The 27,182-nt window shown below is 34.4% G+C and overlaps 1 pseudogene; it reads left to right on the top strand.

The window, feature by feature from the left end:
• Window positions 1-2,515: 2,515 nt before the first annotated feature.
• LOC141815451 (protein unc-13 homolog) lies at window positions 2,516-27,075 on the top strand (annotated as a pseudogene).
• The last annotated feature ends 107 nt before the right edge of the window (window positions 27,076-27,182 follow it).

Here is a 27,182-nt window from a genome sequence, read left to right as displayed (position 1 = left end):
AGAACTCTAAAAATCAACAGGATTAAGAGTGACCATGGTGGAGAGTTTGAAAACTCAAACTTCTCCAAGTTTTGCTTAGAAAATGGGTACAAGCATGAGTTCTCATGCCCTAGGACGCATCAACAAAATGGGATTGTTGAGAGGAAAAATAGGGCACTACAAGAAGCCGCTAGAACAATGCTAAATGCATATTCATTACCCATTAGAAGCAGTCAACACTGCTTGCTACATCCAAAATAATGTGATAATTCATAGATTTTTAGGAAAAATATCATTTAAACTATGGAGTGGAAAGATACCTAAAGTAAAATAATATATAATATACATTCTAAAAAATATATAAGAAATTATGTTTCTTATATAAAAAATACATCAGACTTGACCACAAAATTCCTCCATATTATGATGAAAAGGCAGTTTTGGGATGCTATTGAAGGAGGATTTGATTTTTTTAAAATTAATAGTGTCGACCAACACTAGTTTTTGGTTTACCAATCTGCTTAAAATCCTAATTTTGTATATTTAGTAATGCTTTAAAAAAATTAGAAAAATCTAAAAAAAAAGAGAAATTTTAGGGTAAATGTTTAATTTTAATAATATAAAGCTGTAAAAAATTCATAAGTTTAGATGAATATTAATATAAAGTTAGAAAACCCTACAAATTTTATTGTATCAAAACAATTCCTCACCTTTTATTTTATTCAATATGCAAGTGTCACTTTAAAATGGTCCAAATCAAACATATGATGAGATAAATATTTTATTCCTCACCTTTTTTTTTCAGAAGAAAAAGAAAAGAATAACTTATACGTGTCAAATGTATTAATTTATGATATACTTCTAAAATATATCTAAATTACATTTTAAGTATACTATCATGAAAAAAATAGAATGTAAATAAGCACTTAATATATATAATTCAAATAAATAGGTATAAATACGGGCCAAAAATGTTTCAACTATATGCCAGGTGCACTAGTAACACTCAAATATAGTTGTCAATTTAGGTTGGATCCGCTGAATTAACTTGCTTTACCAAGTAATTTAGGAGTGTTGGGTTGAAATTTTATTAATCCATTTTAAAATAAGTTCAGAAAAGTTGATCCTCTGAGGCCTGCGATCCGTGTGGGTTGGCCCGCGATGGGCTTGAGTTGGTTCGTGGGTTGAGAAAATTTATTAATTTATTTTAAAATTTAAAATTAAAGTAGAAAATTTAATAAATTAGTGGCCATATTCGTCTAAATTACAATTAAATTTAAAAATTTCAACTTATCAATTTAAACTATAATCCCAACTTAAAATTTTTAATATTTTTTTATTTTTTGATAGACCTGTGGATTGGTCTTTCTAATCCGTAATCTATCTTGGATTAAGTTAGGTTGGAGATTTTCCAACTTGCTAAGTTGGTGAGTCGGCCTGTCCCGCCCCTGTCATACGATAAGTTTTTAGTGAGTTGATTCGCGGCGTCATGGATTGACCTGTTTGACAGTTTACGCTCAAATCAGTTGAAAAATATTCATGATAGATAAAATTCATGGTAAACATATGTTTTATGATAATAAAGCATGATAAGCAACTTAAATAATAAAATGTTCATCTCAAGCAAAATAAAAAATGTAACATAAATATTAACCCACATGAGGAAAAAATGCATCAAATCACAATGGAAAACTAATATTCTCTTTCATTATTAGTCGATTCTAATTGAATATAAAAAGATGACGGAATTTTGTACTGAAATAAATTGAGAGTAATTATGTTAACTAAAATAAGTTAGGACTAGTTGACTTAACCAAAGACTTTAGCAATTAAAAGTTTTAACTACTTTACGGTGTTGATATCCTTGATGACATCATTAGATATGAAAGTGCTAGTACAATCGTGCTTGATTTTAATGTTTAATAAAGAATTTAAGTTAGACCTAGTGATCTTGAATTTTGATGTTCTTCTGTAAAAAAGATGTAATCCGTCACTTTAGCCCCCACACGATCTGCAATTGATCACGACGCAGGAGGGTATTATCTGGCTTCGTCAGGATTCGAACCCTTGTCCTCTTCTGCAAGTCTGTTACATCGTAACCAACTCAGCTATGCCTCGGGGGCTTGAATTTTGATGTTCACGTGTATTTAAGTTAGGTATTGCCTGACCCAACAAAATTTAAAATTATTACTTAATATTACTTTTTTGCTTTTTAAATATATTTTGTTTTGTATATATTTTTAAAAATGTAGTTTAATATTAAAAAAACTTATTGGGCCAGGGCCAGAGAACGAGACAATTAGAATTGTGACCCTTATCAATGAGCATAGCCCTTGATAGTATCCCATAGCTTAGTCCAGCATGTAAATGGGCCGACCAACCCGTGTTGTTATCAACCCAAGGGAAGCAAATTCGTTTATTTATCTTTACATTAGGGAAGGAAACACAAAAAGAAAATAAAAAAACAAACGGCAGGAAGGAAAAAAAATGAGATATTTTAAATTTCCGATTTTAAAGAGCGCTTCTCGCGGCGGTCATGCCTCGTCTCTTCGGGGGCAGGACAACCCTCGGCGATTCCAAAAGGAAGTCTTACGCCACCGCCTTCCTCCGCTTCTCCTCTTGTCCTCTTCTTCCTTCTCACTGCGGTCGCCATGACCACCCCCGCCAGCACGGCCGATCTCCCTTCCCCCTTCGGCCCGCTCGCCGTCCCCCTCTCGGCTGAGGAGCTTCGCGAGACTGCCTACGAGATCCTCGTCGCCGCCTGCCGCGCCACAGGCGGCAAGCCCCTCACCTACATCCCCCAGTCTGAGCGCCACGCTGACCACTCGCCTTCTTCCCCGTCGCGGTCTCTGCAGCGGTCGCTGACCTTCGCAGCCGCTAGCAAGGTGAAAAAGGCCTTCGGTATCAGGTCACCATCGATGAAAGGTATGGACGGCAGCCACTCCACCAAAAAACTTGTATCGGTGGGGGAGTTCGTGAGGATGCAGATGGGGATATCTGAGCATGTGGATGCTCGGATCCGAAGGGGTTTGCTTCGAGTCGCTGCTGGAAGTGTAAGTCTGAGTTCACAATTATCAATGCGTTCTTGAATCTTCATAAGAGAATTTCTATTGCTTAGCACTGATAGATGTTCTGTTCTTGGGGCTGCATTTTCTTTCGCCTAGGATCACTACTGTGCTATTAACCTACTCTTTCGAAAGGGAGAGCATCTCCTAATTCATCACTGCTCCATTATCTGCACACTTTCTTATGTTTAAGCTTGATATTAGACATGACATCCATGATCGTTCTCATCCAGTATCCATGGTGACGGGACTATTTTTTTTTTAATTGAGATGCTAGACGCTCGTTCTGGTTAAATGTGCGCCTTCTTAGTGAACTGTCATTCTCAAAATCAGGATCCACTATGCCACAATGAAGTTAGTTGAGGTGTCGGTCAATCATTAGATGCTTTGAGATGCTAATTCAGTGGGCATTACTCCACTCAAAGAGCACTGGAAAAACACTTGCTTCCATTGGATGATTGGTGTTTTGCGTCTTCTCACTGTCCTAAAGATTTGAACAATCAAAATACTAACTCGAAGGCCCTAAAAAATGTTTTGATTAGACAATTTCAATATTATAGTTAACTATGCACACACCTTGGTTTAATTTATGCAGCAAAATATCTATTTCTTACACTCGAATGATTGCTATGTTCCATCATAGATGGGAAATTAGATGCTTCACAGGTATAAGAGATCTGATAATTGGATTGAAGGTCATTTTCAGAAATTAATTATTGAAAATTTGTATTGACCTTGCATGACTGATAAAAAATTGTAGGCACACAGCCTCTTTTGATACAGTTATGTAGCAGTAAAATGAAAATCTCATTTGGACAAATAAGCCCTCAAGACTATTATTAAGTTTGAAGAGTTTGGGGGACTTTTATCAAATGAAAAAGACTCATTCTCTTGACTTATTTTCCTAAAAAGGTCTGATCCTACCTGATTTTTAATTAGAAAACATAATAATGAGCCTTTATAAGGAACTTTTAAAGAAAATTATAACTTGAAATCTCTATATTTAAAATTATTTACTACATTATTTCCCTCAGTAGAAAGAACTTGACCTTATTGAGTGGGAATATAAGACAATATAAATCAAACTTAGTGACATCAATTACAAGTGTGCAATGGAAGGTTAGGAGGAACCTTTAGAGAAGATGGTTTTGACACTTGTCGTTGGGTCTCAACAAATATTTCAAAAGCAATTTGATGAAGTTTATCTTTTGTCATTGATCTATATTTGAGAGTTCCTGCTAATGCTAACAAAGGGTTGGGGGAGAGGGCTAGATTTTGTATATCAACTATGCTTTCATCTTGGGGACTCGACTACATTATGAAAGTAAGTGAAAGTACCAAGTTTGTTGGTGCATGACCTATGGGTAATTCAATAGATAAAGAAGACAGTTTGATTTTCTTTAATATGACAATAGGGGTCTCTTACATTCAAAATTAGACTGATATTCAATGCAAATGGTGAGTCAAATAATGTAAACATTAGTATTTTTTCTCAACACAAAAACAACCAATGGGAATGAGCATAGAGTTTCTTAGAGTTTTAGGGACATAGTCTTTTATGTTGTATTCCTATTGACAACGTGCAACAACATGCATCATATAAGTTTACTACAATTTCTTTCTATATTAGCATGAATGTCTTGATTACATCCAATAAAACTTTCATCGCACTTGGATGAGTTACAAGTAACAAGTAGAGGAATCAAATAAACTAGTTGATGAAAACTTCTTTTATACTCATACTCTTAATCTATCCCCAACCAATGTTAGACACTGGCACTTGAATGTTGACACTTTGAGTTAGGCAAGCGGACTTCTACTTTTACAATAGAAATAATGCAAGGAAAACTCGTAAACTTGACAAGATTCAAATTGCAAGAGTAGGAACTTACAAACTGGGAACTTCACACCAAACTAAAGACTTCACACTGATCGAAGTAAGGCTTGTAGTGTGATGCACTGCGTGCCTTGCAACGATAATACTGACTACTATATATAGGGAGAACTTGAAGAAAGAAAGTGGGGAACCGGGTGCTCATGGGGCCCCATCGACATTCTATCACTCTTTTCTTTTACAGATGTTCCCACTGCTTTACAGCTACTACACACCAATAATGCATTACTTTTCCTGGATGGACGGCTCTCCGAGGCTCAATCCATTCAGGAATCTACTTTACAACTAAGACTACACACTATCCTCCATTATGTAGGATAAGGAGGAATCTACTAGTGGCTTATTGAGTGCTTGATGGTTTGTTTCTGCGGTCCACCACGTCCGCACTTGTCGTTTGTGATGTTTTAGAGCTTCAAAGAAGCGGTCCGGATTGTTGCGTCTCGAGTAAGGTTTGATGCGGATTCCATCTAGTCATTGATTTGTTTGATTGCTGGATACCAGTTGTCCCAAAAGTTGGTTTCTGTGGTGCTTCGTCGTCCTCTGATTTCTTGGAGCTTAAGGAAGTGAAGTGTCCGGTATTGCTCCATTGCTTTGATGACGTGGTCAGCTGCTTGCTGTTCTAATTCGTACAGTTGTTTTTGTATGTCTTCGTACTCGGAGAGAGGCATCCCTTGTCGGGTTCGCAAATGTTGATAATGCAGGAGGTAAAGGTATCTATTATCCAGCCTGTCAATGCTTGTAAACTCTGGATCATTTGCCCATGGGCTTCTGGGTTGGGCTTCTGTTGTAACTCTTAAAGGGCTGGAGCTACTAGATCCAGGTCGTCGATTACTGCTTTCGGCCATCCTGTAGGAATAAGACAAGTTATTAAACGAGATAACGCATCAGCTACCTGGTTGTCCTTTCCGTCAATGTGTTTGAAGTGAATAGGAATTCCGATGCCTGTGATAAAATCCGTGAAAGCTAGCCAGCGCACCCTTAATGGTTTATTATTTGGAGATTTTTGGAAGAAACTGATAATATCCTGGCAATCGGTGCGTACGATTAATTCTTGTTTGTCCAGGAAATATATTTTCAAGGCTTCAAGGGAATTCATCACTACATGAATCTCAGCATCAATAGTGGCCTTTGGTGGGTTAAACTTGCCACTAGCATATGCACAAATCTTTTCTGTGGATTTAGGGTCATACTTATGAGATTTCCACTTGCATATAACACCCCATCCATATAACTTATGAGATTTCCACTTATGAGATTTAGGGTCATACTCATAGCGGGTTAATTCAGTATACATTTTCTAATGTATACCCATGCGTCAACTCGATATCTCATATCCATGACTTGTGAGATCAAGTCATCCAGTTGATCCACATATTAATCTCAACGCATTAATATCGTCCCTGAATATTAATGCTTGACTAAGAATGATTAAGAGTAGTGTTCTCTACATCATCTCATTATCGATTCAAACAATCGATATGATATAGATTAGAACTAGTTACCCAAAGACATTATTATACTTAGTTATTTGACACAAATATAAAGTAAGTATAATAACAAAAAACCCTTGTCTTTATTAATAATAGAATATGATACAAAGTACCTAGTCAATCATCACATAATTGGTTCTAAGGCTATTACTAATAGCGGGTGCTTCAGGAATAGGTTGGTTTAGGACGTACAGTTTTCGTTCTTGCTTGAGAACAATTCTCAAGTTTCTGTATCAGTTTAGGAAATTAGCTCTATTGAGTTTGCCTTTATCAAGGACAGATCGCAAAGAGAGAGTATTAGACGTATTTGATGACATAGTGATCTACAATAAGAAATGTTGAAATGAGTATTATATTTAAATCATTTAATTAGGCCTTTAATTAAATGATTCTCTCACTGAATTGTAAAACTTGGTAGGAGTAAGTCATGGATGTGGGCAACTGGAGTTTACCCACACTATTAGCTCCAAAACCCAATAGCAATGACTTTCAAGTGGGACAAGATCCATATTATACCTCATCTTAAGTTAGCTTTAGTTAATTACCCAAGACTCGTATAATTTAGGTAAGCAACTTGTACCAATTATATCGTATGTAACTCTTGTATAGTTACGTGAACAAGACTATTTGTTCATTTGCCCAACGCAAGAGATATGTCTCTAAGTTCTCAATGCAATTGAGGTAGCTTAGTTAAGTTTCACTCAAAGTTTACTATTTATACATCACAATTGTCCTGTCGCACTCTACCAATATAAATTGAGTCACTTTGTTTTGACAAACATGTCTACAATTGATCAAGGTAAAAGTGAGTACTAAACTTTAGTAGATATATAAAAAAGACCTAATTATCATAATACTATTAATTAAACATGCATCACATACAAACATGACACACATCAACGTATATGCATAATTAGAAATGTGATATGGTTATAGCTTGTCTATTACGATCTTCTTAAGCCAATGAGAAAATCGAAAGGTCAACCTAAGGAATTGCATCTTCTCTAAGTACTTCCTCAGTTGTCGTGTGTTGCTGGCCTCATCTCTTTCCATTGTTGTCTAATAAATTAGTATTATTCTTAATTGTACATTAAAAATTTAAAGAAACCCCGAGTCACATTCGAGGGGAGTCTAATTTTACAATTGAAAGTATAAAGGTAAAAGTCATGACACGCAGACTGTATTATGAATTACAACATGTATACACACATAATCTAATCACATCGGGTAAAAAGGATCATAACCATGCACCATGGCATATATCATTCGTAATAGATCTTAACCATGCACTATAACATACTTTTATTATGATTCTTAACAACGATTTATGAGCCGTAACCTTACGGCAGTCCTGCTCATAAGGTTATGAAAGATTTGTCGAACAAAATCAGACTATAGCACGCGTTTCTATTATGTATGAAGATGCTACAATCTTTTAGTTTGATCAATACAAACTGTTTGCTCGATAAAACCACTTATACAATCATACAAATCATAATAAACACATGCTTGTTTTCTATATCAAATATGAAATATAATTAAAACGATGTATACGCTTTCGCAAGTGGCTTTGATACCACTATAGGGATCTTTTGTAAAAAATTAATAAATAAACACAGCAGAACAAAACTGATCCCTCCAGAGATCCATGCAAATGTAGTATACATGTTTGATTGAGTTATCACCTTTATTGCGTGAATGGAACAATTCTGACAGCAACTTGATTTAGTAGATCTCAGCACGATCAAAATGCTGCACCTCTTCAGTATCCATACGAACACGTCCTTCGTTCGTCGCACGAACTTAGCCTTTGGAGAAGAATCACCTTCGTTGTGCTAGCAACTTGGATGATTTTGCCAAGAGGAGAAGAGAAGATTAGAAGTGATCATCCACCAAATGCATAAAATTGACTTTTTGTACTCATCCAATAAATACAAAAGGTCATCCAATAAATATAAAGAGTTATCTAATGAATACAAAGAGTCATCCAATAAATACAAAAGATTTTTATCTTTTGCTCTCCTTTTCATCAATACTCCATTAATCTCTATTAATGGACATTAATCCTCTTTAGTGGTTGAGTCTAATCCAATTAATGTAATTTGGATTAGACTCAATTCAATAATCCAATAGTTGGATTCATTTGAGTCTAATTCAATGAGTCTAACTCGGATTAGATTTAATCCTATAATCTTAGGGTTCATCCTATTTTAGTTAAACTAAAATAAACTCATCTTCAAATCAACATGCTCTTTGTGTGTCATCTAATAGGTTCTCATAACGTTGACAATGTATCTAAAATAACAAGATATATAAGCAATGAGTGACATCTAGTAATGCATCATTGCTACCCAAGGGATGAAAATGTCGAGATCCGACTTAACCTTTCTGTGTTTATTATCTTGTATAACTTGGTTCTTCTATCCTCAATATCTAGATTGATCAATGAGGCATAGATCGTGTCATCCCCTTATCAATTTTTTATTTCTTGATTTCTAAGTAGACTCACTTAATTAAATGAGCTCAATACCTCATATTGACTTATTTGAGCATGGTCATACATTTTAGTAGTCCTACTTAATCAAGGGGTCCATAGATATTACTTCCGTCATATGGAAGAGATAGATCTTATCTACATCATTCACATCCCTCCACATAATTTATTGTATGCCCAATGATCGACTTTATAATACACCTTGTTATAGGTGACGTTTGTAGAACTATTTATATTAATAGTCACTATGAAAATGTTTATAACACTTATATAACGATCCATGAAACATTCTCATGGCGGATTAATTTAGTACATATTCTCTAATATATACTCATGTGTCAACTTGATATTTTATATCCATGACTTGTGAGATTAAGTCATCAGTTGACCTATATGTTAGTCTCAATGTATTAATATTGTCCTTGTATATTAAAGTTTGATTAGGAATAGTTAAGAGTAGTGTTCTATATATATGTTTACAACCTTCCACTATCAATTCAACCAATTGATACACTGTAGATTAGAACCTACTACCCTAGGATATTATTATACTTATTAATTTGACACAGATCTGAAGTAATATATAATAACCATAAACTGTCTTTTATTAATGAAATATGATACAAAAATTTTCTTGTCAATCATCTCATAATTGATTCTAGGGCTAACATTAACATGTACTCTAGCCAATTAAGTTGACATATCATCACATCTATATATGATCATCTTGTTGACAATGTGACTAAGAAACATTCTCTAAGAATCATTTTTACTAGGGTCAATAATGTGAGATGACATAAAAACTCATGATTTCTCTGATAAATCCTTTCTTCTTCAAGAGTCCTTTGAATTGTTTATTTAATTTAATCCATTTTTGCTGATTCATATGATAGTGTTAGTGTATTAGCTATAAATATCGAAAACAAAGTCTATCACATATTGTACTGCTTACAAACTTGATGTGCCATTAAGCAACTCTCTAAGGATAATTTCTTGGAATTCCTCTAAGAGAAAAGTTTATTTTACCCTTTTATTTTAAATATTTTTAAAAATTCCCCTATTTGTTTCACTACATTTGTTTTACCCCACATTTTTAGAAAAATACTAGTGTGCTTTTGTCTGTCGTCGGATGTGAGTTTGAGTAGGATGTAGTGCACCATGTGAAGTCGTGTAATTTTTTCTTCACTTTCATTGTTCTCTAGGGTTTTAAATTCTAGAATACTTTTCATTTGTTCATGTTTGGTTACTATTGGTAGGACTATGTGGGCATTTGGGCGCTAGGTGTCCCTTACCATAATAATTACAAACATTGCCTATTCAAGTCAGGTTTAGAGTTGGGATTTATGTCCTTTTGGTTTTTATTTTGTGTGTTGGCATTTATTATTATGTAATAGTTTTAGGCCGAGTTCAGCTTGTCAATTTCCCTTAGGTACCTTATAAGGGGTGCGTTGTATGCCATTTATCTTCTATTAACTCTTAATAGTCTTTGAATTTTTTCCTTAATGAAATTGATATGGGTGTTCGTAGACACTAGTTCTAGATTGCAATGTGGAACTTAGTTTGATTGAACTTACAACACAGGATGTACTTGTCCATTAATTTTCATTTTACTTTTAATTACTGGGTGATGGGTTCTACTACTATCTTGTGATATAGGTTTTAACCACTAGCAAAATTTGTTAGCTAGTCCTTTTTTTTTTTGCCAAATAATGCTCTTTCAACAATGATCACGTTATAACAATCAAATATGCCTTTACTTTTGACTAGCCAATTGAGAAATGCATTCGGGTCTAGCCAATCATTAAAACTAGGGGTTTTTATCTTAACAGTCTAGTAGCATTTTTCATGATCGGGCCTTGCTTGATTGTTGTTTTTAGGAAAATGATCTTCTCTAAGCTCTAAGTGTAATCATCATCATGCATGTTGTTGCCTATACTTGTGAGTTTGTATTAGATGAGTGATCTTGTGTTTCAAAATCGTTTTATTTTGCTAGCTTGCAGAATAAGTTTCTAGCATGTCTTTAAATTGTTCTAGGTTGTTAAGCTATTCACCAAGTTGGTAAAGAAAATGATTTTGACACACTAGATCATTACATATTTGATATTTTCCATTACTTGGCTATCATTACATCAACCATTTCAAGGAAATACCTTTGGAAGAGATGTAGATTCTAGCGTGATGGTTTGACTCTAAATATCACAAACTTGAAGTCAAATGAGGGATCCGAAGTAATAATTTGACTAAAATATTTTAAACATTCAAAATAACCATTAGTTTAGGAGTTTAGGGGTGTTTTGGCCAAGTTAGTGATAAAGATACTTAATCATCTTAAAAAATTCTAAAATATCCTTATAAATTTCCTTAATCTTATCCCTTATCTCTCATATGAACAACTCAACTCTCATTCTTATTCTCTCAACTTGTACTTGATATTGTCTAATCCTTGCTCTCTTAATTTCTCTACTAATCTCTTTAATTTTTTTATTACTTATATATTATTTACTTTGTAAATTAAAATCTCCCTCTCTAATCCTCATGGGATGCCATTAACACTACAAGCACACCACCACCATGTTGTCGCAACACTTCGCATTGCAATAATATTTTGATTCTAAACTTCTTATTACATTTATTTAATTAAAATGTATTCTTTCATTATATAAATAATTAATAATTTTATATTAGAATATAACAGAAGGTGTTGTACAATCTAGAGGCCCCAAATCCTCTTTGGGTTTAGAAACGTTGGATTTTCCTAGATCTATAAGTAAATATCTCAATCTATTAATATTATGAATGCATGGAAATCTGTTAAACTTCACTTGGTGAATGGGTAGGAATCCTCTTGGAGTTGATACTCTTGTATGCTCGTGGAAGGGGCTTGCTGACAATGAGCTTGACCAACTTGAACCTTATCATCATTGTTGAACAAGTGTTGGTTTAGCTGAAGTTGGAGATGAACCTCAGGGGACTCAAATAATTGACACAAAGGCGCAATGAGATAACACTAAGAGCGGTTGTAAGTGTTCATAACTAACTTTGGGACCATTTTAATATTATCTCTAAGGATGATGATGACAAGGTTGAGTGCAGAGTTGCTTGAGAAATGTTTCTTGCAATTCTTTTGATGGAGTTTGCCACCTTATTGTGCCACATAAGGTCATATGACCAACAGATAATTGCTACTTAGTCAACGCTATCTTTTGCTAGTGAACTTGAAATTTTATATTTTTAGGAGAAGTGAGGAAAGGTATCTTAGATTTTTTATGTTTTCATTGGCTAATTCAAGCAATGTTGAATATTTTATAAGAATTTATCACCAATCTCAATTCAAAAAAGTATCTAGGAACACAATGCATTCACACGTAATAAAAATATTTAGTGAGGCACAACAAAATTTAATTAATGATTTTACATCTCATAAATACAATAGACTAACTTCGTGATATTTGTAGTATAGTAGTTATAATGCCTAACATGTATTATTGCACTATATAGAGAATAGCTCAATATATAAAAAGAATAATTAATTTTAAATATTTTGAATATCCTCCTGCTACCTAATTTATATTTCTTCTTACCTTTATAAGGTCACTCTTTTTTTTTTATGGTGTAGCTAATCAAAATTTTCCAATTAAATTTGATAACACATCAAATAATAATATCATAATATGTAATTTAAGACAAAAATGTACCCATATCATGCTAAGTAGATTTTTTTTTTTATATATATATTCATTGTATATGTCACGTTTTGAACCTTTATATAAGACAAGCTTAAAAAATATTTTTCACGGACTTAGAATGCAGTTCAATTTATTCAATCATCATAATCTAAATATCAATATTTTAAGAACATTTGTAAAAATATGCATAAATATATAAGAAAATATCATAGATGGAACTTGACCCTATCTCATGTTGAAATCAACTTTAGAGTTAAGCACTGCTTAACAAATTGAATATAAATTTATTAAAAGAGCATGGTTAGTAATATGCTGACTGCATGCAACATTTTATTTATTTTCTTACTCTTTTATAAATTGAATTTTCAATTATATGTACTAGTTTACACTTAATGCTTTTGGCCTAGTGTATTTATTTAAAAATTGTAGATATAATAACTTATTTCATGAACTTATCTAACCTATAGAAGGTAAATTAAAAAATATTATTCTAATATTTTGATAATATTTGTATAGCTCTAAGTTTAGATCATAGAATTAAATATATAGTTACTAATTTGTTAGCATACAATAAAAAATTTATTGAAATTAAAATTATATTAAATGATTTGGACTGAATTTACTATGAGAAGTACAATCGTCGACCAATCTCACTTGGTACCATCTTCTTGGGGGAGTTAGCGTATATTGTCCATGTTCTAGGGGAGCTTGAGTGGTGCAAGTGCTCATCCGAGTCAAACAAGTGGAGTCTTGGACATGATTTTCAAAATGAGCAAAATTTTTTACTTAGCTTTTAGATATTTACTAAAAAAAATTATAAAGATTTAAATGAAATAGATAGGTGGAAAAGGCAAGCCTCTATGTACCATACCTTAGCCACTATGACTCGTGATGTATACACGTTTTCAATATCTATAGCAATGTTAGAGTCATATTTTAGTGTAGTTATGTGTTGAATGATAATGGAAGCCACTTGAATGAGGATGCTTTGAAGATGTGCGTCTCAAGAATTGGTTGAATGTAGAAGAATGCAGGATGAAGGTGGAATTATTCGACTAAGGAGCCAGGTTGAGTGATATAACAGGACCAAGTCAAGTATGATTGAACCCACCTAAGCCTCACATATGGTAAGTAAAAGGTCAGTATAAGGCAATGAGAACTTTATCGATCTTGATCTTTCTGAAAGTAGAAGTAGATACCCTATCTGAATGGTCAAAAGTTAGAGTGTGAATCATATACATAAGCTTTTTTTCTTTAAATTTAAGATGGAATATTATACTAAATTTGAGATGTAAAAATATTTATGTTGTACCAAATTTGAGATGTAAATATTCATATTATACAAAATTAAAGATTGAATTATGTAAATGTCAAGATTTTAACTAATAAAACTTTATCAATTTTTTTCTTTCTATTTTTCCTAATTTTAATAAAATTTCCCTTGTATTATTTTTAAATTAAATAACCTACGAGCTTAAGTTGGCATGGGCCTGACTCATGCCAAGTGGGGGAAATGTTTGAACTGGTCATGCCGAGCATGCTAGATTAAACCTCAGCATGAGAAAAACTGAGCCCTTTGTGTCCATGCCATGCCCAGTCCATTCATGGTCCATTGAGACCTAGACCATTGGCCTAAACACTGACTAGGTTCTCATATTATGTGCCAATAAAGTAACTCTTTTTTTTTCAGTGTTTTAGGAGAGAGATTATATTTAATTACTTGATCTGTTTATATGTTGTTTTGGTTCTCCTTTCTTCTTGGCTAACAGCTTGGGAAACGTGTGGAGTCTATGGTTTTACCACTTGAGTTGCTTCAGCAGTTTAAGGATTCAGATTTTCATGATCAATTAGAATATGAAGGGTGGAAAGCTAGAAATCTAAAGGTTCTTCAAGCAGGATTACTACATCATCCTTTAGTTCCACTAGATAAGTCAGATACTGCATCAGAAAGGTTTCATCAATTTATAGTTGGAGCTTCAGACAGGTCTATTGAGACTGGGAAAAGTTCAGATATGCAGCTTCTACGCAGTATGCTGTTGCCACTTGCTTGCAGATCTTTAGATGGATGTGGTTCTGATACATGCCATTGGGCAGATGGTTTTCCTTTTAATCTCCATCTTTACCAAATGCTTCTCGAAATTTGTTTTAACAGCAATATTGCTGAAGGAGCAATGATTGATGAAATAGATCAAGTTCTAGAGTTGATTAAAAAGACATGGGCCATCCTTGGGATAAATCAATCCTTACACAATCTCTGTTTTACTTGGATCTTGTTTCACAAGTTCGCTGCTACTATGCAAGTTGAAAATGATCTGGTATTTGAAGTTGATAATCAATTAACTGAGGTTGCTAATGATGCAAAAGCAACACAAGATCCATCTTATTCTAAAATTTTGAGTTCAATATTAACCTCAATTATTGGTTGGACAGAGAAAAAACTGATTGCTTACCATGACACATTCAATCAAAGCAACATTGAATATATGCAAGTTATTGTCTCATTGGGAGTAAAAACTGCAAAAATACAAGTTGAAGATCTTTCCACTGAATATGGATGGAAGAAGGAAGAAACTGATGTAGCTTATAGTAGAATTGATTCTTATATCAGATCATCGCTTCGTACTGCTTTTGCTCAGGTATTTTGTTTGATCTGTCAGGTTGAGCTTATTTCTGTATATTAAAATCTCATCTCTCTATATTAATATCTTATATTTTTTGCTTCATACATTTTAATGTTCAACTAAAATCAAAATTTCAAGCCTTCAAGGAACATGACTATGATAAAAAATATCAGATGAACTAAAGAAAACAATGTTAAACACGCTTTCTAATTCAACCAGGAAATTAGGATCTAAGATGTTTATGTAGTTTACAGGATTTACACTTAATACTATTAAGATTGGATAAATTGGGAACTATGGTTTGTAGATTCTGCAGACTAAGATGCTCCAAGCAACTGTGATTTGAAGAAAGGAGTCACCACTAGGTTGGATGAATATGTAGTTACTGTCAATTGATACAATCTTGGAAATCAATACCTTGTAACCATCAGATTTCAAGTTCATAAGTCCTGAATAAAACAAAATTAACAGTAAATGTTATAGAGAAAATTTGATGACTCAGTATGTCTTCTGGTAGCAAACTAAGTAAATTCAAGCATATAGAGAGCAAAAGAAAGTGGCAAAAATGGAGTAGGATTAAGCTGACCGATGCCCTTCCTTGATGATAGTGAGCCATTGGCTAGAGTGATACTGGTAGAAGGGGTTGGACTATTGATGTAAGATTAATGAAAAAAGAAACATTTCCAATATACTCAGAATCCCCTGAATGTGTAACCCTGGTTTTTGTCCTAGTGATTTGTGTCATCCATGCAGCAGAGTTGTCTTCATGTACGTATGCCATGAACTGGAATTGTGATGGATGGAGTTCAGATTGAATGTATATATATTCTATTGCATTTCAAGTTTGGGTTTAGTTTTTAGTTTCTACATAAATCCTGAAAAAATTTGACCTGAGCTAGTTTTATATTTAATAAATTATATGTAACTTATACTATTGCATAGAGTATATAGTTAACGAAACTTAATTGCTCATTTATTAATTATTAACTTACATTGTTATTATATAGTATATACTAGTATTAATAAACATAGCCAACCCTATGGTTGGTTGTGATTACCAGCTTTGCCTGACTCTCACTCGCCACTTGTTGGTTCATTCCTTGCCCCAACTCTCACTCTCCTTGTTCAACAGGTGGCAGTCCGTTTCTTGTCTCATGCCAATCATTTTGCTGTCTACTAGGTTTGACCATATCTGAACTGAGAATTTAATCTGAAACATGTTTGAATTCTCTGAAATTTATTTTTGAATACTCTGAATTGGGAATTCGGTTTTGAATTATGTTGCTTTGATTTTATTGTCATATTGTCAGACATTATGTAGCTTGCAAGATTAAAACGTAAAGCCCGTAAAAACCTGAAAACCAAGAAAATCCAAAAGTCCGAATTTGGGTTTGGGGATCTTTTATACCTCGAATGAAATCAGTTCTGGTGGAGTTTTTCTTAAGACGCAACTTGACCAATGCCCACCATACTCATAACTGAAGCTAAACAATGGCTCACCAATAGTAGAGGGCCTATTGCTAAGAAAATCATTGTGAGAAATTTGCTTTAACTGAGTCATTTTTCTGTAAGATTAGATTTTGGTGAAAATTATGAGAGTTATTTCTGAAACAAATCTGATCTGTAGATGTCAGCAAGGAGATGCATCTATTTTAAGAGGCATTATTTAGTAGATTTTCTCAATTAGAGTAAGAATCTAGGTTCAGTCTGCACTAGTTTTTTTTTATAACAACCATCAAACTGTAGCTAAATTTTGCGACGGAGAAATTGATGCTCCTAATATACTGCTTGTATTTTGGTTTGCTCTAGATTATGGAGGGAAGGTGCTGATCCTAGCAAAAGATGAGTGTGGACTAGGAATCATGTGAATTGACTGGAAGTGGATGTGCGGATGTTGATTCACATTTGAAGCGGGTTGGAGGGGCTACTTGTGTTAGCACTGAAGACTGAGAAGAAGCTGATTGTAGGTGATTGTAGATCCTTGGATGATTGAGAAATCAATTTGGTTTCGAATCTGGTTTCTCGGGATTAAAAGTTATACTCATATGAGCCAATTTAGCATAATTTGGCATTGAGTGCATGCTCAAGGATTGCGAGTGCTGTGGTTGAGAAATCAAATGTGTAGTCTGGAAGAATTGTATAGAAATGTGATATCTACACATTTGTAATGTTTCTAAGGTTGAAATCTGAAAAAAAGCAAAGGCTAATGAAGATCAAAGTTGCTGTGCACTGGATGAAAGAATTTGTGCGATGTGCATGCTGGAGGTTGCAGGTTCTTCTAGATACTCATCTTCTACCAAGTGCAGACAAAGGTAATCATTGCATACTACGCTTGCCTTTTCCATGTGCTCAGCTACTCCTAGTCCACTTGATTTAGGAGTCTTGAGTTGTTGTTTCTCCCACATGCAAAGGCGGGTGGGTGAAGAGGTCGAGGTAGAGACGGAGATGTCTAAGGTTTTTTTGTAGACCATGGAAGTTCCTTATCCAGGGCTTCACTAGTGGCAATGTTTCAAGTTTCCATGAGGAAGCTAGTGGTGGACATGAATGTGTGCCTGTGTAAGGAAGCCAAACATGAACAGGTAGGAGAGGTTGGGTGGTTCTGATATCATGTAATGGGGAATAATTTCTGCCTAAATAAACTTAGGTATCCTCAATACATATATGTCAATTACATTAAGTAGATTTGCATTAAGATTTTTGTATATTACAATATTATGTTTCAATATTTCGATGATCTTCTCATGTCTAATATCCATATTAATATTCATCTTATTTTTCTACTCATTGTGATTTTGAGCTGATAATTGAATTGAAACAGAAAATGAAACAAAGAGAGACAAGCAGGCGATCATCAATTGACCAGAATACTCCAGTTCTTTCCGTTCTTGCAAAGGATGTTGGTGCTTTAGCAATTAAAGAGAAACAGTTGTTCAGTCCAATACTAAAGAAATGGCACCCCCTTGCTGCTGGTGTTGCTGTGGCAACTCTTCATTCTTGTTACGCTAATGAGTTAAAGCAATATATATATTCTTTAGTGGAGCTAACACTAGATGTAGTCCAAGTTCTTAAAGCTGCAGACAAGTTGGAGAAAGATCTCGTCAACATTGCTGTTGAAGATTCTGTTGACAGTGATGATGGGGGTATGTCATTGATTAGAGAGATGTCACCTTATGAGACTGAATCTGCTATTATGGATCTTGTAAGAGCATGGATAAACACTAAAGTAGACAGATTAAAGGAGTGGATTGACGAGAACATGCAGCAAGAGGTTTGATTTTTTCCCCTTTTACTTGCAAGTACATATATTTGTTAGGGCATGTTCCACGGATAATGTTACTGTTCATGAAATTGTGAACTTGCCTTTCTTTCTATTTCTCTTTATGTGGGATTCAAGTATGAAAGTTTGCCTCTTTAAGCTGCTTTCTTGTAATGATTAGCAAATATCAGCTAACCATGACCAGGACATTGTTTTTTGTGTGGAGATATTTTAAATCAATAAAATTATCAATCAAACATGATATTCTAAGTATTACTTGTCCTTTCCTTTTCTGGATGATTTTTCTTCTATATAATCATTGCTTTGGTTGATTAGATGACATAAACTCTTTTGGTATGATCTTTGTTGCATGTTCAATGTGATGATTCACATGTCTAGGTAGAGGGGGAGGATGTGAAGAGACAAAACCCCTTAATCATAGATTTTGTTAAAACACAAACAATGAAATGATTAGATACTTGAGGGTGCTTATGTGTGTTTGTTTGTGTTAAGAATATGAAATATGAATACATAGCAGAAAATAGGAAATAAACAAGAAACATTCACTAACACAATGATTTAATGTAGTTTGGAGACCTTGCTCTTAATTTACGATTTATGATGTATGTTGGTGCAATCGATCCCCTAGTGGTTCAATGTGACCTTAATTTTGATATTTGAGTAAATGATTTATGTTAGGCATTGTGTGTATTTGATGAGTGTGTTTGAGCATGTACGGACTTGCCGAAATATACATGAAGCTAGAGAGCTTAGTGTTCGATGTGGTCGAGTGACGATGGATGTTGGCTTGGTGGGGCCAAGGTGGCACACTTATTGGCTTGGAGGTGTGAAGAGATCAGAGATGATATGAGACATTCGAGGGACCATAAGACGAGGGATACCAAAGAGGTACGTAGAGATTGGAGAAGGTTGCATGAGGTAGATCGAGGGACCGCAGGATAGGAGCATTGAATCAATAAGGGTGATAGTCATTGGAGGCAGACTATGCATACAAGAGGCATAAAGGATGACATGTGGAATTGAAGGTTTGGTTGCATCCAAGGGACGTAGCCTAAAAGTAAATGACTAAGGGGCATAATGTAGTTGCAGTAGTAAGACTTTGGTGAGCTGAGTGTTAAGTGATCTATATCCATGGGGATGAGGGTAGAATTCAACATAAGTGGAAGACTTTATAATTGATCCTAGTTAGGGTCATGATTGTTAATGGATAATATTCAAATCATAATTGGCAACCCAATATCCTAAATGGCTTTGAGGCATAAAGGTTGATCAGTTGATTGATGGTGGACATCCATCAGTTGATTAGTGTTGGGGTTGATTAATGAAATAGTCAGTCAACTGATAAATCAAATCTCCGAGTTGTGGTAAATTGGGATTTATTATTTAGAGTAGTAGATTGATGTGGATTCGAGTTGACTACAAGTATAGTCGATTGAGATAGTCAATTGAGTCTGAGGAGTTAGTGAACAAAATTATTCTATTCGTGGCTGAATTCACTAGACAGTCGACTGATGACATCAGTATGACATCAATTGACTAGTTGCTCACGTGGTAAGCAGAAAGAAGTCGTTTGCACGATAGCGATCGAATTGCTAGGACCAACCAACTGATAGTGCATACCAGTCAACCTATTGGGTGGTAGATAACAAAAGACGCTAGAGAATTGAAGACTATAAAATGAGAGCTAGGTGGAGTTTTCATGACTGACGAAAATAAGGTTGGCTAGGTCTTATAAGAGTTTCTCTCTTCTCTCAAAATTTTCTTATAAGGCATTGATTCTCTCGAGCTTATAAGACGTTTCTCTACCTTTGATAGTTGATCAAAAAGGAGAAAGATAGTGACTTTTTAGGAGTGATTTACTGATAGATCATAGGTGGTGGAGTAAGAGCTTAAGGTTTCCAAACCATGTTATATAATGTCTTTGTGATTGTAAGTTTTTCATTGCATGTTTCATCTCCACTATGCTAATTATATGTGACCTTTCTAGCTCGATAGCAAGACTATAAAATCACATTTACAAATTAATGATCGCTTTTCACCCCCCTTAGCTCGGTCATCTGACCCCTACAAGACATTCAATGTGTCACCCTTAAAAAATTCTATTGAGAACCACCTATTCACAAGAGGTATTAGGAAAACCTTTTACAACCCTAACCTATTTACAATATGCTTTCTCCTCTCTAAAAAATGATAAAATGTAACTTAGATGAAAAGTGATTAAGAAGGATTTTTGTTGAAGCCTCAACCCTGGATAAGTCCTTGAAAAGCTTCAAGCACTTCTTCATAGGAGAAAAAATATTTTTGTGTGAAGCTTTTAGCTTAATACCCTCTAGTGCTTATACAATAAGCTCTCCATGGACATATTTTATCCGCCTACAATAGATTAGAATGCCCTCTAGATGATTGAGAAAGCAACGATTATATCACCAGTTGATTAGAATTCCACTTTAGTCAGCCAATTGGAAGCCATATTTAGCCAATTGTTACTCAAACAAAAAATGTCTTGGTCATTGAACCCTTGCACTTAGTTGGCTCTTTTGTCAACTAACCTGCTCCAATCAATTGAGTCTAACCAATATTCCCTCCTTCACTTGGCTTGTGCCCTCATTAGCTTTTCGTGAAGTGTCAAGATCTACCTAAGTTAGGTAGGAATTAGTCTACTCCTACCTAACTAAACTCATTATCTTTGATTATGTGCTTAAAGACACAAGTTCTAAGATTACATTTTACTTGCATAATCTTTCATGCTTTCATGCGCATAATCTTTCATGCTTTCATGCCTCTAGCTTTTTAATCACCCTTTGCTCCTCACCCTAGAGTTACCTCGCTAGGCCTACTACCCATCAAATGCACCAAGCTCAAGCTTGCTCCATGATAAAAGGACGTCCTAAACCCTAAAAATCAAAATGCCGTTCCAAATTTTGCAAATTGTCAAAAGGGTGCCCCTTTTTAAAAACAAATCAGCCCCATTATATTGTTTATCCCGAAAATACCTTTACTTTCAATGCAATTGTAGGAGTTACAATTAGCTGCTATAATGTGTAGTAGCTATTTTGTAGCTGCTATAATGTTGTAACAACTAATATAATACTGATATAGCGTTGTAGTAGCTACTTAGTAGTTGTTACAATTGTGTAGCTGTGTAGTAGTTATTAGGTAGTTACTGCAACTGTTTTAAAATAATTTTGATGAAGTTTAAGTGATTTTGACTACGATGGTTCAGCGTTGCAACTATTTTAAAATGATTTTGACCAACTTAAAGTGATTTTGATAAAGTTTAAGCAATTTTAACTAAGTTGATAAAGCGTATTTTGATATAATAGTGCTCTGTATATAATAATTTTGATTAAAGTGAAATAGTTGATTTTTCATATTGTAGCAGCTAGTGTAGCTATTGCAACGTTGTAGCAACTACTCCGTAGTTGCTACAGCAATACTGGAAGAATATTTTTGATACAATATATATAGTGGGGCGTCCTTTTAACTTTTTTTTTAAAAAAAGGACGCCCTTTTGACAATTTGTATAATTTGGGGCATCCTTTGGATTTTTGCCCACGATCTTTCATGCCTCTAGGACTACCTCTTTCTAGACTACCCAAACACCACCTTGTTGGCTTAATGCTTCTCGTTTTAGACTGTCCTCCACACTCCTCTAAAGCTTTAACATTCATTATACGACTCCGATCTATTAAGCACAAACCAACTCATTGAATCTGTCGAGTTAATGAGCTCTAATAGCTTAATTTGTACTATTTTGAGTCCCAGCATGCTTGATGCATATATAAGTAACACATATCAAATCTAATTTAAACCCTTATTCACATCAAGACAATGGTTGAAGTTGAGCAATTGGGAGCATCATTTCTCTGGCATTTACATGGTGGACTAGTATTAACTATATCCTCTATAGTTTATAGATGGGCTCTTTCAATATAGAAGTTATAGAATCCAAGTAATTCCTCTTTGACTTTTTATATGAGCTTTATTTTTTTTTTGTTCTTGGCCTTTTTGGTCTTGGTTAGAAGGGATGTGGTATATTGATGTCAAAGATGCAATCTCTCCATGCATTAACACACTTTCTTGTGGTTCTTGAGTTGTGGGCATCATCTTTTTGATTGTTATGATGCTCTCGTCCTCTTCATTTAACGAAGGCTTGACTCTTCATCTACCCCTCTATCCCTCCAGTACCATGCCAAATATTTATACTGATATAAACTATCAAATGTCAATACGAACAAATAAGATAACAGTGTTGAACATGCTGCATTTATAAGTAACATTCATATAATTGATAGTTACTATGTTTATCACATACAAGTTACGTTGCTATATCTGGTCTATTGTTTCATAGTCACAAGCATTGCTCTTCTGTAGTGGAGGGAAATCATCACAAAACCCCATGTTATGTTCTTAGATCATGAAATGAACTGACCCAATTTTTTCTTTTTCATGTATGGCCTGCCATCCCATATATGCATCCACCTAGCTCATGTTGGCTCATTTAGAGACCAAACTACATAAAGGGATTGCATATCACATGTATGCAATGATATACCTTGTCTAAAATGCCTAGGCGATCCACTCAGCAACTGCTTAGATAGTTTTAGAATATTTTTAGGATGCCCATTCACCACATGAAATATTTTAGAAATTGTTCATACACGTACATTTGTATGTATGTTGGGTATTTTCTTTTTCAACAACATTGACCAACACCACACCCCAATCAAATCAATCCATTATATTGTATCCACTATTGTGGCTTCCATTTTGTACTTTGCTTGTTATCTACTTTATCTAGAGTTTATTGTGTCAACACTTACCTACCACAAAAGACTCACGAGGTCAATCTAGTGAAAGAACATAACATACACCAGTGATTCAACATCCATACACCAGTGATTCAACATCAACCCATGACAACTTGCATAGTTGCACCTCTAGTTCACCTTTAAGAATGCCATATTACTATGCTCTTTGCATGGTTTTCAGAGGATTGAAAAGGAGATTAGTTACTCTTAGAGGTGAGCAAAAATTCAATTAAATCGAACAAACCGATCGAATTTAAAAATTCGGTTCGGTTATTTCGGAATTTCTATTTTTTCTAAAAAAAATTGGTTAATTTGGTTAATTCGGTTAATTCGGTTCGATTTTGATTTTAAAATTTCATATTCGATTAAACTGAATAATCTGAATAAATCGAATTAATCAAACTAAAAAAAAATAATTGGTAAATTCCTAAATAAGTGAACTTATAAATCCCTAACCAATTAAAAACTTTGATTTTTTCGGTGATTTTGATTAATTTGGTTTTTGATCGAATTAATCGATATTTTTATCAGTTCAGTTTATTTGATTTTTATTTGCAAATCTGGTCAGTTCAAAAAAAAATTAGTTCGGTTAATTCGGTCCCATTTGGTTCGATTTTAACCGAATATTCAATCATAGTTACTCTCATCAAGTCTTAAGGAGATGAATTACGTGCATCTTCTCTTTAAGTTGGAAGAATTTACTTTATTCTCTTTCTTCTTTTTGCTAGAGTAGTTGCAAGATCTGTGACATTTTCCTCTGTCTCTCTTTTATGGTACTTTAGACTTGTATGATATCTTTCTTGGAGGGGTCTACTAATGAAGGAAATTAGATTCTTTTCAAGGGATGAGCAAAATCCCCCTTTTATTTTGAAGGAAGAATATTCGACCTACTATTGTGTTGTTTCCTCCTATTTGTATATTGGGAGCTTTGTTCAATAATTAACATATTTCCTCATTGATTATATCTAACTCATTACTATTTATTTCAAGCATGCTACTTTAAATCTCGAGTTAGAAATTTGAATTATTGAATTAATTAAAATTTTTTACCATTGTTGAAAGGAGTAAATACTAAGTTTAAATCTGGGCAAAAAAATACTAAAAGTAAAAAAGTTTTAAGCTTAGCAGAATGAAGATAGAATATATGAAATTTAAGTTTGGTAATAGTAGACGTACAAAGTTAATTATTAAGATATGAGATAATGAATTACTTATAATTGAGCGCTTTAAGTATCTAAGTCTATTTTTGCAAAAGATAGAGAGATTAATATAGATGTTTTCATAGGATACAAATAAGATTGTTGAAATGGAGGAAGACGTTAGGTGCTCTTTGTAATCATAAAGTATTTTAAAAATTCAAAAGAAAATTTTACAAAATGACAGTTAGACTTTTTATGTTATATGAAGTTGAATGTTGGATAATGAATTATGCACATGAGTAGAAAATGAGAGTCATAGAGATGAGAATGCATGTACAGATACGAGGATGGACAATATAAGAAATGAGAAAAATTAAAGAAAAAGTTAGGATTGCACTTATTTAAGGGAAAATTTCGAGAGACATGTTTAAGATGGTTTGAACATATACTTCGGCGCCAATAAATGTCCCAATTAGACGATGTGAGAATGTGATAAATACACATTAATAGGGGAAGTGGGAGACTAAAGAAGACTTAGTAATGATAAGACATGATAAAGTTCATTTAAATATAGATGAGGATATAGTAGGGGATCGAACCCAATGACATAGAAGGACTCATATAGCCAATCCCATTTAATGGGATAAAGATTTGGTTGTTATTGTTGTTTTGGCCCTTGTAGAATTAACGTTTGCAAAAGTTTACTAATCATCAGATTTGAATTTTTCATATGTTAGGTTAAATCAATTTTGCTATTTAATCTGGTTATAGTTGGATTGCCTTTACATACAAACTATTGAGGAATCTATATTTCTATGCTGGCCTATTTTGGTAAATGTTTTCTGCTTGTTTCCATTCTTTTAAATGCACAAAAATTCTGTTAGACAGATAATATTCAAACAAAAAATTTCAATGATGCTATATTTATCATCTGATTAGGATTGGAACCCCAGGACAAACAAAGAAAAATTTGCTGCTTCTTCAGTTGAGGTACTCAGGACAGTTGATGAGACATTAGAAGCATACTTTCAACTGCCGATACCTGTACACTCTGCCCTGCTCCCTGTGTTGCTGGAGGGACTTGATAGGAATCTACAACATTACGCAACAAAGGCGAAATCTAGATGTGGTAAGTTTCCTTGTATCTGTATTTGTTTCTATATCTCTTTGATCAATAATCTTTGTTTTTAGGTACTCGAAACAATTTTTTGCCTGAATGGCCTCCTTTAACTAGATGTGAAGTTGGTTCCAAGTTATGGAAGAAAAAGGAGAAGACACATATCTCGGGGAAAAAGAGATTGCAAATTGGGTCAACTTTAGGTCTACCACAGCTATGTATACTCATTAATTCACTATATTATATCTGCAAACAGTTGGAGAAACTGAGGAGGAAAATAACCTCTTTAAGGGATGCTGAATTAACTCACGTAGATGCATGTGATGAATTGCAGACCAACTTTGAGCTCTCTCTAGCAACTTGCCAAGAAGGATTGCAGCAACTTTTTGAGACGATAGCCTACAAGGTGATGTTTGATGATCTGAGTCATGCTCTTTGGGATTCTTTATATGTTGGTGAGACTTCATCGTCAAGAATAGATTGTTTGCTAAAAGAACTTGACCCTGTTCTAGCAACAGTATCAAGCAAAGTGCATGCCAGATTAAGATGTCATGCGATAACTGCACTGATGAAAGCCTGTTTTGATGGGTTTCTGCTAGTACTTCTTGCAGGTGGCCCATCACGTTCCTTCATTCCTCAAGAGTGTCAGATACTAGAGGATGATTTTAAAGCGCTTAGAGATCTATTCTTGGCTGATGGAGATGGTTTGCCAGAAGAGTCAGTTCAGAAGGCTGCAGTTGAAGTGACCAATGTACTTCCCCTATTCCGCACAGATACTGAGAGCCTCATTGAGCAATTCAAGCAGATGATACTCGAGAAATATGGTTCTGCAGCCAAATCAGGGTATCCCTTTCCTGAAAATCCAGGTCACTGGAGCCCAACAGAACCCAGCACGGTTCTACACGTGCTATGCCATAGGAATGATGAGGCTGCGTCGAAGTTTCTCAAGAAGACTTACCACCTTCCTAAAAGGTTGTAAATTTTTGAATGGTGCTGCAACACTGCTGCTATTTCTCTAATCTCACCTGTTGGAAGCATATAGAGATTCACAAATGGAATTTCATTGTGAAAGGTGTAAAATAGATAATTCTGCGGCTTTACTTGAATTACCTTGGCCGTCACACCACTTCTTCAATATCAGATTTCCACTGGAGGATATGTTGAATTATGGCTTCATAATCCTAACTTAAATGGTTTTATTCTTCAATATCAGACTTTTAATTGAAGAACAATATGCTGGATTAATGCTTCATAATCCTAACTTAAATGGTTTTATGCTGACAGTTGGGTAGTTTGATGACGTTGTTGGAGCAACGGAAATGCTGGTGAGCACCTTATCCATTCTTCTTGAAATAAGTGGCGTCTTTGGCCAATCTCTAGATACTTATTCAATTCCTTGTGTTTATCTGATAGTAAATCTAAATAATAACTGTAACTTCTTTTACCTGCAAGATGGTGTTTACAGTCTGTGCTCTCAATGTAATATGTACATGCTCACCTATAATAATATCCACTTCTCATCCGTTAGTGCATTGGTCAGAGCTATGCTTTAACCGATCGTGCTTTTCTGCACTGTTACTCTGATTCCCTGAGCGTCTGTATGATTACT

This window comes from Curcuma longa, chromosome 21, assembly GCF_044706935.1.
Source record: "Curcuma longa cultivar G26 ecotype Majalengka, Jawa Barat chromosome 21, ITB_CL_G26_1.1, whole genome shotgun sequence".
Classification (NCBI taxonomy): domain Eukaryota; kingdom Viridiplantae; phylum Streptophyta; class Magnoliopsida; order Zingiberales; family Zingiberaceae; genus Curcuma; species Curcuma longa.
Note: the sequence above shows the minus strand (reverse complement) of the source record. Positions and strands in the feature narration are given on the sequence as shown.